The sequence below is a fragment of the Symsagittifera roscoffensis genome, chromosome 2 (genome assembly GCF_963678635.1).
Source record: "Symsagittifera roscoffensis chromosome 2, txSymRosc1.1, whole genome shotgun sequence".
Classification (NCBI taxonomy): Eukaryota; Metazoa; Xenacoelomorpha; order Acoela; family Convolutidae; genus Symsagittifera; species Symsagittifera roscoffensis.
The window spans coordinates 36315661-36329457 of NC_087063.1; the positions used below are offsets into that span (position 1 = coordinate 36315661).

Consider the following 13797-nt stretch of genomic DNA (forward strand, 5'->3'; position numbering starts at 1 on the left):
ATTGAAAACGGGGAGGACTTTAACATTCGGGTAGATTTTAGTTTTTGTCTATTTCCCCATGCAAAATTAGGAACTAATAATAATCATTGGAATGGCTCAAACTAAAACCATTTTGGTAGGGATTTGAACGATGGTGAAAAATGCCCCAGTATCTAAAAAAGCAACTTTCAATTTTTTTGGTTTTATCAACTTGTGATTTTTTTTGAAAATCAGTCAATTATCTATTTGGTTCATTTTTTCAACATTTTGATTCGTGTAGGTCCACGTTTTACATTACTAGCAGAATCTGCACATAGCTAGCCAATTTCATTTCATTGTAGAACATTCGTAAGTATTTCTCTAGGGTAAGAAATCATGGTCTGAGCCAAGACTCCTCCACTTGGTTCTTGTGCCTCGAAAGAACACACTGGAAGCACGGAGCACGGCAAAAGACAGCCGGCACTTCAAAATAGCACGGAGCCGGCTAACTTGTGATTATTTAAGCCGTGAAAACCTTTTTTTTTGCTGGAATAAATTTAGTTTCTGTTTACAATTTTGGGATTCGCCAACTTCAAAAATTTCAGAAAAGTTTGAAAATCCCCGAAAATAAAAAATTTTGAATTTTGTAAAAATTTTATTACAAACTTTCATTGCCAAAAAAAATTATTATGAAAAAAAAAATTTTCGTGTTTTTTAAAGACTATAGTTGAAACATTCTGTGCAACTTGTACAGTAACAAGCTATCTTTGTTTTGTTTTGATTTCTCAATCGTTAAGCGTCACAATATTTAAGATTTGAAAATGAAATTACACAAGACGTCAATTTTTAGGATTTGCTAATTTTAAAGCAAAACAAGTTCTCTGATAGCTCCTGTAAATCCAGTGTATACCGAAACTTGATACTTCAGACTGTTGATTCTCACCGACAGCGGTAACAAACAAATTAAAAGCAACAAAATTAACAAACCAACACTACTATCCTTAAAAAGCTATACAGTTTTCTGAGGTTTCCTTATGAAAACTTGAGATTGAAGCTGAGAGATAGTATCGTACTTGAACCGAGCAAATTAAATTCTTTGATGAATTCAGAATGATTACAAACCCTCAATGAAAAACGACTGTTCATTAGGACAAAAACCACAAATCTGAAAGAAAGGGACTAACCACTTATTTAAAAGAAAAAAATTACTCGCTCTTTCATTTGGAAGTTTGTGAAAAAAGTCTGTACCCTGATTTTTTATATTGAATCCCTAATACCAGTTTTAGTTGGTTATTCACGACAATAGTGACGTAAAAAACATAGAAACTTAATATTTATTTTTCCAAAATTCATATCAGATTTTTTCTTACAAAAACAGAGTAAAACAAGTTAGGCAGGAAAAAATGAAGTACTAAGTCGTTTCAACCAAATATCAACTTCGGAATCAGCAGGCTAGTTGTCGAAAAAATCATAAGTTTTCAAAAATGGGTGAAAACTAATTTGAAAATTTGGTTAATTTCTATGGCCATTTTTTTTCTCTAAACGCAGTGCTTTTTTTCATTGTTTTTCATGAAACAATGAAAAAGTAAAATGTTCAGTTATATTTCTGTCATTTTTTTGCCTGTTTACGAAAATTTTTTTACATAACTTTCAGAGATGGAGGCACAATAAATCTGCAAAGTCAACCATGAAGAAAACGTATTTGAAGCTGGCTTGCTTAGCAATTAAAATGAAAGATAATTTTACACTTTTAAAAAGATTTGAAAATGTGCAGTAAGGAGTTTCAGTAGAAACTTTTCTAAGAACAATAATCATTAACGGTTCATACATTTCATTACAAAGTAGAAAACCAGCCGACAGAAATTAAGACAACAACCACAAATTTGAAAGTAGGGGAATAACCAATTATTTAAAAGAAAAAAATATCGCCCTTCAGATTGAACCCCTAATATCAGTTTTAGTTGGTAATTCTTGACAATAGTGACATGGTTTCTTTTTTTTAAAAAAAAACGTAGAAATTTAATATGGAAGTATTTAAAACCACTATTAATTTTTTGTTTTCAAATGAAACAGAGTAAAATAGAATAGAAAAAGAAAAATGAAGCGTTTCAAATAAATATCAACCTCAAATCAGCAGGCTAGTTGTTGAGAATAAATAAAAAATTTTCAAAATAGGTAAAACTAAACTTTAGAAGTTGGTAAACTCCTAAGGCAATTTTTTTTCTCTAAACGCAGCGCATAGCCGCTTGCGCAAGTAAGGGTCGCATAACTTATTTTTGTTGGTTACATTTCAATTTTAGTGAATAACCAGGTAATTGCTTCTTTTGATTGAGTCGTTTATCGCAAATTCGTGCATTCAAAATTTTAGAAATGAAAGAAAATTCAAGGCAAGTAGGCCAATAATATCTTAGAACGTGAGGTAAAATGAAAAGAGACTAACAAAAACAACAGACACTAAAGAGCAGCTTTTCAGCATGCCAGAAAGGAGCATGTCGGAAAAAATTGAATTGAAAAACTTGCCGGGAAGAAAATCTTGTTCACGCGTATAACTACCTGCTCTCGCAAAAAAACAAAAAAACAAGGTTTGAAAGAATCCTCGATGAATTGGAATTTAATAACTGTTTAAATTGACTCACCTCGTCGCAGCTTGATTAACAAAACATTTTTGTGCTGCTAGGATGAAAACCAGTTTAGTTCAATTCACGCGGGTAGCGGAACTATCTCAAAATCTTTTTCCAATACAAAGATGATTTTGCAAGCAGAAAAAAAAGAAATTATGGCATCGATTCATGCATCGTGTAGAAAAATAGTTTGCTATATTAATCACTGATATTTGACTTTCTACCTTTTCAAATCACAGAATCCAATTTTTTATTTTCTATGTTCCCATCACATTGAAGGTATAAGAAGAAACTAAAGTTCAGCTAGTGTTTTCCCACGCATTTTTGAGTCAAGTAGAGCGCCCTGGGCTTTATTGCGGCTTTGGCATTACCGGATTACCGGAGACCGCAACTTAACCTGTTTAGCTATTGAGCTAGTGTTGAACTTGAAAAGAAAACAAAATTGAACATTTTATTTAATACCAGTTTTGTTCAATCGCAAAAAATTTCCTTAAAAACTAAACCACATCTATGGTTGTCTTCTCTCGTGCAGTACTTTCCTTTTCTGAATGAAGAATTTCTAGGAATTCTGTGACTGAACGCCACTTATTAGCCAGTCAAAATTAGTGACACAGCCCTCAGTAGCATGACTCTTGCTATTTACTACACAACCACGTAAGACAGAAACTTCAGTTATCAAGCGAGAAAATGAACGAAAGTCTTTTCACGTTTGTGGTATTTTCTCGACCACTAAAAAATCCCGATTAAAAATCGTTTGAAGTGTGCTAAACGAAATTCTTCTTTAGACAGTAGCCGGGTAAAAAAACGTTGCTTAGTTATATAAATAGTGAGCGACAGAGAATTTTTCTTCGCGCTGAAAATTAGACGTAAACAGCACATTTAGTTTGAAATTTTACACAAAAAAGTTCTCAATATAAAGCTAAGCTCATCTCAACTAGGCTCTCATGCAATTTATATTTCACATAAAAAAGAACTGTAGATTTTCTTAAGCTTTATTAGTAAAATTGGCTGAATATTCAGCAATTTGTATAGTAAAATACAAAAAGTCGGAGTTTTGTTTAACTTCGTAGCTGATTATATATCTCAGCGGACCCCGACGCACACAGTGCATGTCCTGTAGCTATCCTAGCCATGCCGAGATTGAGCTGGACACTCTTGCTACCTGGTCACTTAAAGGGAGCGTGTGGTGCATACGACATCCCACGTTATGTGACCAGCTTGGATCCTATAGGGGCACCACTCCTATTCAATCCCACTCGTTGGCCCTTGATCATCATAGATAAACCACAGGGATAACTTTAAAAGGTCTCTGGCTTAGACTGAGGTCTTTGGCTTAGACCGATGAGCATAGCTCATGCACTACTTGGGCAGGAAATTCGTATCGCCAGCTTTCTTTCCCCTACTTGCAGGTTCAACTTTCGGTTCCATACTAACCGGCAACTTAACATCCTTCAAAAATCGCCGGTAACTATAGAACAGCTACCACTTTGAGGGAAGAGTATACCTAAAACTCCTTTAAAGAGAAGGGTTTTTACACGACTATACAAGCATAGACCTTCGCCGAACACGAAGCCGTACAAAGTATCGATAGACGTACGGGAAACCTGCCAATGGTTAGACCAATGGCAGGAGGGGCACACGCAGTACAAAGATGTCGGGTATCCCCCAAGGCTCACGTTTGCCGAAGCACCGCTCACCAAGGTTTGCACCTACGTCTCTAAGCACTGGGCAATGGCTTTGCAATTGTTTAGCAAACCTCAATGGATGTCTGGTTGTAGTGAGTTATTTTTTTCTGCTTTCGCACGCATATAGATTTGAGGGACCGTGGCTTCCGTGTGTTTTCAGGGTTGACTTTCATTTCATCTTTGCGTTTGTTTTTTCAAATATAGAAAGGTGGTATGGCATTGTGTCTTCCATTCCTTCAGTTATATAGTGAGTGTTCGCTGCTTTGTTCTGGGTGTTTTTCTTTTAGGATACTCAGGACTATTTTTCTTAAATGACTTAATTTCGGGAAAAAATTCCTTTTGTTTTCTTGTGTAAAAAGCAGCCAATGGTGGCAGAACTTTGCCTGTACTCATTAGTTCAGAGAATTGTTTAATTTCTTTGTTTAATCCGCACTCTTTCTGCTTTGCATGTGTAATATGGAGAGCTTTCGCTTCAGTTCGTCTAGTGAGCCTTGCTTTCATAAAAGTAAGGGTAGCTCAGAGTTTTAGAATTGGATCAGTTTGTTTCCGATTTAGTTCTGGGGCGCAGCAGATGTTGGAGAATCCTTGCTGCTTTCACTGCGACGTTCAATTTTAATGCTTCTTCCACTAATGACAACAACTGCTGACTCAGTAATTCTGTGAATTGGAAACCGAGCTTGTTCTTGCTTATGAAGGTAACAACGTTTTTATATATTCCGTTTTTTTAAATTTCATGTTCTTGGTCGATAAATTATCAGGTGTCAGAGGGGATTGAAGTGATTGCTGGAGGCGATGGATTAGATCGTGTTGCGCCGGGCAGTGTGTTCGTTTCGGGTGTTGCCGGCGATGTTTCATCCTGAGCTGTGATGAGGATGTGCTTCATGGTCTCTTGGTGGTTTTGAACCCTTTTGCAAAGTTCTCGGGGTGCATTCTATGCAGGAAAACATATCGTGAAAAAAATTTGCTGCTGTGTCCTCCCCCTAAACTGCTTTAGCAGAGAAGGATGTTAATTTGGTCCTAAAATGAATAACAAAGAGAAGCTGGAAAATGTTTAACTTTCAATCAGGTTTAACCAAAGCCCCACTCTTTTATGATTGATGAAAGATTCCGAAAGATAATACGCTAGAAAACAAATTTTTAGCTAAAAAAAGTTTATATGAAAACATATTACTCAAACATTTAAAAAAAAACAATTAACAAAAATAAAACAATAAACAATTGTTTTAGGTCTGAGTATCAAACATATAGTGTTCCGGATTGAAAAAAAAATTGTTATCATGCTCTTCTATACTATGGTAACAATGGTTATTATACAATGCCACAAAAACTTATAGAATCAAAAAAACCGTTTGAAAATTACATGTTACTTTTTTTCCACACAAGCGAATTGAATGACAGGCTTTTTTTCATTAAACGGAAGTGTATGGTAAAGATTTTATTCCATTCAATAGAATCGTTTGATTAAAAAAATTCTTAGACAAATTTCGCAGAAAATCCAATTTATGATTGCACAAAATTTATGATTGCACAAAACAAGGAAATTAATAATGTCTCATTCCATTAAACCCAGATATAAGCTTATTTAAACTTATTTAGAAACCCTTCTTGAAGGACTTCCGATCATAAACGTTTTTTCTGGCAAAAATATTTATCATATAATCTTCATTTATAGCATTTGTATGATAAGCATTTTGTTGACCAAAAATAATAAATTTTGATTAGCAAAAGCTTCTCATTCCATTTAACTCAGATGTAAGCTCAATTAAACTTATTTATAAAACCTTTTTGTAGGATTTCTGATCATAAAAATTTTCTATGGAAAAAATGAATGCTTATTACCATACACTTTTCATCAATAGAAATTCTATGATAAGCATTTTTCGTATGGAGATCAACCCGGGATGATCTGCTTTAAGAAACCGAAATCAATGATAAGATTCTAAAGGAACTATGGAATCGGGACGGTTTTGTACAGATTTGTTTTCAGCCAAATTACACTACTTTAAAAAGAGCTCGTTCGGAAGTGGAACCATAACATTTTAAAACCCTAGTAGTCGTGACTGAATTAAGCGAAACTTGATGAAAGATTGACCTCCCAACTTTAAGGTTACTAATTTTTATTGCCATGTTTCAATTTTCTTCAAGCAATTTGCTTTATTTTTTATCTAGTTCAATCGAATCTATATTCTCAAATCAGTTTTGTCAGAACAATCTGATCTATTTGCACAGCAACTGGCAATCCTTGTTGTTCCGACTATTTGCAAATTGAGGAGAAAATTTTTATTTGGTTTTGTTTTAGTTTTTTTTATGTTTTCCACGCTTAATTAGGCACCACAAATAATCATAGGACTTGGTTAAGTGATACATCACATTACAGATTTTTTGTCGTAATTTAAACCACAAAAAGCAATTTTCAAAAAAAATTTCAGTGTTGAAAAAAACCGGTTTGAAACTTTTGATTTTCTTATTAATTCAAGTGAATAAAGTAAGCAAGCAGATTTACATCAGCTAAATTCTGCCTGACTTAGGACTTTAAAACTCAATTTTAAGCAAAGATTTTTCTTTGTTTTCTTAGTCATTTTCCTGCAAAAACTTATTGACCAATTTGCTTTTATTACTATGACCTTCCTATATGCGTAAATTATTTTCTTACGTCAGATATTTTTATCACACGAAGCTGAAGAAAACTATACTAGTGTGTGGAAATCAGTGTAAATTGTAGTTTTCTAAAGACTATGGTCGGAACAATCTTTGCTACTACACAGTAACCGGATATCCTTGTTTAAAATTTTGTGTCCGTATTAGCTTGAAAATTTTTCAATTAATTAAATTTTTCTAAACTAAAAAAAAAACAGCAGATGTATGCTTATTGTTCAGACCATTGAAAATGGAGAATGAGAGAACTTTCGTGTCAGGGTAGGTTTTATTTTTCACGCAAAATTTGGAACTACTAATGTGCATCAAAACAGCTCAATTAAAACCCTTCCAGTAGCGATTTTAACGACGGTAAAAAACTTTCAATAAAAGTTCCAGTATATAGAAAACAAGTTTACGTTTTTGGTTTTTATTCTAAATTCGAGCAAAGAAAGTGAGAGATCAGGAGTAAAATAGCTAACTTATGATTATTTCAGTCGAAAAAACCCTTTTGTGTTTGATCAAAGTTAGCCTCTGTTTTTGTTTTTGAGTACAATTTTGGGTTTCAGCAACTACAAAAACTTGAAAAATATTTGAAAATCCCCAAAAATAAAACAAAAAATTGAGTTTTCTAAAAGTTTTATTATAATGTTTTTTTGTGTCCTTGGTTTTTTTCCGCAAAACTGGTAATGAAAATTGATTTCACTATAATTGTCAAACAGAGACTAACATGAAAAACTCTTTTGTGTTTTTTAAAAACTCTGGTCGGAACATTCTATGGTCGGAACACTTGTACAGTAACAAGCTATCCTTGTGTTGTTTTGGTTCTTCAATAGTTAAGCGTCGCAATAATTAGGATTTGAAATTCAAATTACACAAGACGTCATTTTTTAGGATTTGTTCAAGTTAAAGCAAAACAAGTTCTGTAAATTCCTGTAAATCCAGTGTATACCAAAACTTGATATTTCAGACTGTTAAATCTGACCGACTGAGGTATCAAACAAATTAGAAAAACAAAGTTTAACCAAAATTTTAATTAATAATTCTGTTATCTAGGCAACCATACAAATGGCAGTTAAAAACTGGAGTGTGTTTCATTAACCGAAGCAAAAAGGACGTAATGATAAGCTTTTTCAAAGAACCACTTGAACACAGATGAAGCATTGAATAGAATACTTAATTACCTTTCTTATGTTCACAATTTTTTTGCCTTTCGTGAAACAGACTCTTTCACTTTGACAAGTACATTCTTAATTGCCAATAAACCAGTATCAGCAGGAGGGATAGAAAGTCTGAAATATGAGCTGTTAAGTTTTTTAAGTTTTTATTTTTATGTAGAAGATGTTGCAAGGTACCGTTCAGTAATGAATCAGCAACAAACAAAAACTACTATTCCTAAAAATCGAAACAGTTTTTTGAGGTTTCACTATGAAATTTTGAGATTGAAGTTGAGAGATAGTATCATATTTGAACCGAGCAAATAAACTTTTTGATGAATTCAGAATTATTAAAACCATCAATGAAAAAAGACTGTTCATTTTTACACCAATCATCAGTTTGCCTGTCTGGTAGTTATTTTCTGACAAGTGAGTTATTTTCTGTATGTTTAAAAACAAGGAAAAAAGGAAAAGAAAGATTGTTCAAGTTTGTTTTTATCATTAGTTTGTCTGTTTAGCAGTTATTTACTGACCAATTTTTTTTAAACAATTTCTAGAGAGGGCGGCACCGCAAAATTGCAAATTCGACCGGGAAAAAATTTTATTTGAAGCTTGCTTGATCAGCAATTACAATGAAAATTAACTACTCCTTTTGAAAACATTCGAAAACGTGCTTTAACAAATTTTCAGTAGATACTGTTTTAAGAACAACAATCATTAATGGTTCATACAGTTAACGGCAAAAATTGAAAAACCAGCGGACAGAAATTAGGACGAAAACCACAAACTTGAAAAAATCAACATTTTTTAAATTTATATATTTGAAAAACTAACAAAGGGGCGATGCTGCGCTTTGCAAACACAAGCAAACAAAAGTAAAAAAGATCTGCTCTAAACAGGCAAAAAAAGTGAAATGAGGAAAAAATTAAATATATAGCTTGAAAATAAAAAAAACTTTTTTGTTGAGAATAGGAGAATCCAACTCTCATACTGCTCAACGACGGCTTGTAGTCGTACTAATAATCGCCAACAATGAAGCAATTACAGTTTCTATCAAGTTGCCAATGAATCTAAATAAAAATTCCAAATTTTTTTTTATTATCGAGAAAAACTGGTTCGAAGTTATTGTTTTTCGTCTTATTTCGAGCAAATAAATCATCAAGCAGGCTTACAACAGCTAAATAATGGCTAATTTAAAACCTTAAATTTCAATTTTAAGCAAGTAACACAAGTATTGGGAGTTTTTACGACTCAATTTGCTATGAAAAATTTCAAAAATTTCAAAAATGAAATGGAAGAACTTATTTTTTAGTCATTTTCCTGTAAAAACTTTTTTTTAAATTGCCTTTGATTTTACGACAAATCAATATGCCTTATTTATTTTTTCACGTCAGATCCTTTAGCACACAAAGCAGAAAAAACTACACGAATTTGGGAAAAAAAGACATAGTAAACCTTAGTTTTCTAAAGACCATGGTCGGAACATTGTGTGCTACTTCACAGTAACCCGATATCCTTGTTTAAAATTTGTGTCCTTATTAGCTTGGAATTTTTTTAAATAGTTAGGTTTGTTTAAATTTCAAGTAAAAAGAGATGTATTCTTTTTTGTTCCGACAATTGAAAACGGGGAGGACTTTAACATTCGGGTAGATTTTAGTTTTTGTCTACTTCCCCACGCAAAATAAGGAATTAATAATAATCATTGGAATGGCTCAAACTAAAACCATTTCGGTAGGGATTTGAACGATAGTAAAAATTTTTCAAAAAATGCCCCAGTTGTTTTTTAAAGACTATGGTTGAAACATTCTGTGCAACTTGTACAGTAACAAGCTATCTTTGTTTTGTTTTGATTTCTCAATCGTTAAGCGTCACAATACTTAGGATTTGAAAATGAAATTACACAAGACGTCAATTTTTAGGATTTGCTAAATTTAAAGCAAAACAAGTTCTCTGATAGCTCCTGTAAATCCAGTGTATACCGAAACTTGATATTTCAGACTGTTGAATCTCACCGACAGCGGTAACAAACAAATTAAAAGCAACAAAGTTAACAAACCAACACTACTATCCTTAAAAAGCTTTACAGTTTTCTGAGGTTTCACTATGAAAACTTGAGATTGAAGCTGAGAGATAGTATCGTACTTGAACCGAGCAAATTAAATTCTTTGATGAATTCAGAATGATTAAAAACCCTCAATGAAAAACGACCACAAACCCTCAATTAGGACAAAAACCACAAATCTGAAAGAAAGGGACTAACCACTTATTTAAAAGAAAAAAAATTACTCGCTCTTTCATTTGGAAGTTTGTGAAAAAAGTCCGCACCCTGATTTTTTAGATTGAATCCCTAATACCAGTTTTAGTTGGTTATTCTCGACAATAGTGACGTGAAAAACATAGAAACTTAATATTGAGTTTTCCAAATCCATATCAGCTTTTTTCTTACAAAAACAGAGTAAAACAAATTAGGCAGGAAAAAATGAAGTATTAAGTCGTTTCAATCAAATATCAACTTCGGAATCAGCAGGCTAGTTGTCGAAAAAATCATAAGATTTCAAAAATGGGTAAAACTAAATTTGAAATTTTGGTTAATTTCTATGGCCATTTTTATCTCTAAACGCAGTGCATTTTTTCATTGTTTTTCATGAAACAAAGAAAAAGTAAAATGTTCAATTATATTTCTGTCATTTTTTTGCCTGTTTACGAAAAGTTTTTTATATAATTTTCAGAGATGGAGGCACAACAAATGTGCAAAGTCAACCATGAAGAAAACGTATTTGAAGCTGGCTTGCTTAGCATTTAAAACGAAAGATCATTTTACACTTTTAAAAAGATTTGAAAATGTGCAGTAAGGAGTTTCAGTAGAAACTTTTCTAAGAACAATAATCATTAACGGTTCATACATTTCATTACAAAGTAGAAAACCAGCCGACAGAAATTAAGACAACAACCACAAATCTGAAAGTAGGGGAATAACCAATTATTTAAAAGAAAAAAATATCGCCCTTCAGATTGAACCCCTAATATCAGTTTTAGTTGGTAATTCTTGACAATAGTGACATGGTTTCTTCTTTTTTTTTTTTAAAAAAACGTAGAAATTTAATATGGAGTTTTTTAAAATCACAATTAGTTTTTTGTTTACAAATAAAACAGAGTAAAATAAAATAGACAAAGAAAAATGAAGCGTTTCAATTAAATATCAACCTCAAATCAGCAGGCTAGTTGTTGAAAATAAATAAGAAATTTTCAAAATAGGTAAAACTAAACTTTAGAAGTTGGTAAACTCCTAAGGCAATTTTTTTTCTCTAAACGCAGCGCATAGCCGCTTGCGCAAGTAAGGGTCGCATAACTTATTGTTGTTGGTTACATTTCAATTTTAGTGAATAACCAGGTAATTGCTTCTTTTGATTGAGTCGTTTATCGCAAATTCGTGCATTCAAAATTTTAGAAATGAAAGAAAATTCAAGGCAAGTAGGCAAATAATACCTTAGAACGTGAGGTAAAAGGAAAAGAGACTAACAAAAACAACAGACACAAAAGAGCAGCTTTTCAGCATGCCAGAAAGGAGCATGTCGGAAGAAATTGTAAAATTTGCCGGGAAGAAAATCTTGTGCACGCGTATAACTACCTGCTCTCGCAAAAGAAACAAGGTTTGAAAGAATCCTCGATGAATTGGAATTGATTAACTGTTTAAATTGACTCACCTCGTCGCAGCTTGGTTAACAAAACATTTTTGTGCTGCAAGGATGAATACCAGTTAAGTTCAATTCACGCGTGTAGCGGAACTATCTCAAAATCTTTTTCCAATACAAAGATGATTTTGCAAGCAGAAAAAAAAGAAATTATGGCATCGATTCATGCATCGTGTAGAAAAATAGTTTGCTATATTAATCACTGATATTTGACTTTCTACCTTTTCAAATCACAGAATCCAATTTTTTATTTTCTATGTTCCCATCACATTGAAGGTATAGGAAGAAACTAAAGTTCAGCTAGTGTTTTCCCACCCATTTTTAAGTCAAGTAGAGCGCCCTGGGCTTTATTGCGGCTTTGGCATTACCGGAGACCGCAACTTACCCTGTTTAGCTATTGAGCTAGTGTTGACCTTAAAAAGAAAACAAAATTGAACATTTTATTTAATACCAGTTTTGTTCAATTACAAAAAATTTCCTTAAAAACTAAACCACATCTATGGTTGTCTTCTCTCGTGCAGTACTTTCCTTTTCTGAATGAAGAATTTCTAGGAATTCTGTGACTGAACGCCACTTATTAGCCAGTCAAAATTAGTGACACAGCCCTCAGTAGCATGACTCTTGCTATTTACTACAACCACGTAAGACAGAAACTTCAGTTATCAAGCAAGAAAATGAACAAAAATCTTTTCACGTTTGTGGTATTTTCTCGACCACTAAAAAATCCCGGTTAAAAATCGTTTGACGTGTGCTAAATGAAATTCTTCTTTAGACAGTAGCCGGGTAAAAAAAAACGTTGCTTAGTTATATAAATAGTGAGCGACAGAGAAGTTTTCTTCGCGCTGAAAATTTGACGTAAACAGCACATTTAGTTTGAAAATTTACACAAAAAAGTTCTCAATAAAAAGCTAAGCTCATCTCAACTAGGCTCTCATGCAATTTATATTTCCCATAAAAAAAGAACTAGATTTTCTTAAGCTTTATTAGTAAAATTGGCTGAATATTCAGCAATTTGTATAGTAAAATACAAAAAGTCGGAGTTTTGTTTAACTTCCTAGCTGATTATATATCTCAGCGGACCCCGACGCACACAGTGCACGTCCCGTAGCTATCCTAGCCATGCCGAGATTGAGCTGGACACTCTTGCTACCTGGTCACTTAAAGGGAGCGTGTGGTGCAAACGACATCCCACCTTATGTGACCAGCTTGGATCCTATAGGGGCACCACTCCTATTCAATCCCACTTGTTGGCCCTTGATCATCATAGATAACCCACAGGGATAACTTTAAAAGGTCTCTGGCTTAGTTTGAGGTCTTTGGCTTAGACCGATGAGCATAGCTCATGCACTACTTGGGCAGGAATCTCGTATCGCCAGCTTTTTTTCCCCTACTTGCAGGTTCAACTTTCGGGTCCATACTAACCGGCAAGTTAAGATCCTTCAACAATCGCCGGTAACTATAGAACAGCTACCGCTTTGAGGGAAGAGTATCCCTAAAACTCCTTTAAAGAGAAGGGTTTTTACACGACTCTGCAAGCATAGACCTTCGCCGAACACGAAGCCGTACGAAGTATCGATAGACGTACGGTAAACCTGCCAATGGTTAGACCAATGGCAGGAGGGGCACACGCAGTACAAAGATGTCGGGTATCCCCCAAGGCTCACGTTTGCCGAAGCAACGCTCACCAAGGTTTGGACCTACGTCTCTAAGCACTGGGCAATGCGGCGTGTGACGTTTGCAGAAAAGGCCTCGTTTGATGAACCATCGGTGATATACTGTAAGCTCTCCTGTATAACGCACAGGCAGACAGGAAATACAAGTACCTACCCGACAGTCCAAAAGCTCAGACCAATTCCCCAGGATGCAACGGGGTAGATCCGATTACTGCGGACCACGCTGCAAAGGACTACACCACTCGAGGAGGCGTCACCCTGAAGCATCCCATAGCTGAGTAATTATTTGTACACCTGTTCAAGTAAGGAAAAACTTATATGAGGGCCTAGCTGAGATCCCTTAGCTTTCCAATGAATACTTTTAGGTCCATAATTCA

At 34.0% G+C, this 13797-nt stretch overlaps 1 protein-coding gene across 2 annotated transcripts in view; it reads right to left on the reverse strand.

Moving 5' to 3' along the window:
* Positions 1-13797, reverse strand: part of LOC134839803 (AP-1 complex subunit mu-1-like) — a 379140-nt gene that overhangs the window by 28551 nt on the left and 336792 nt on the right. The gene's annotated exons all lie outside the window — the stretch shown is intronic.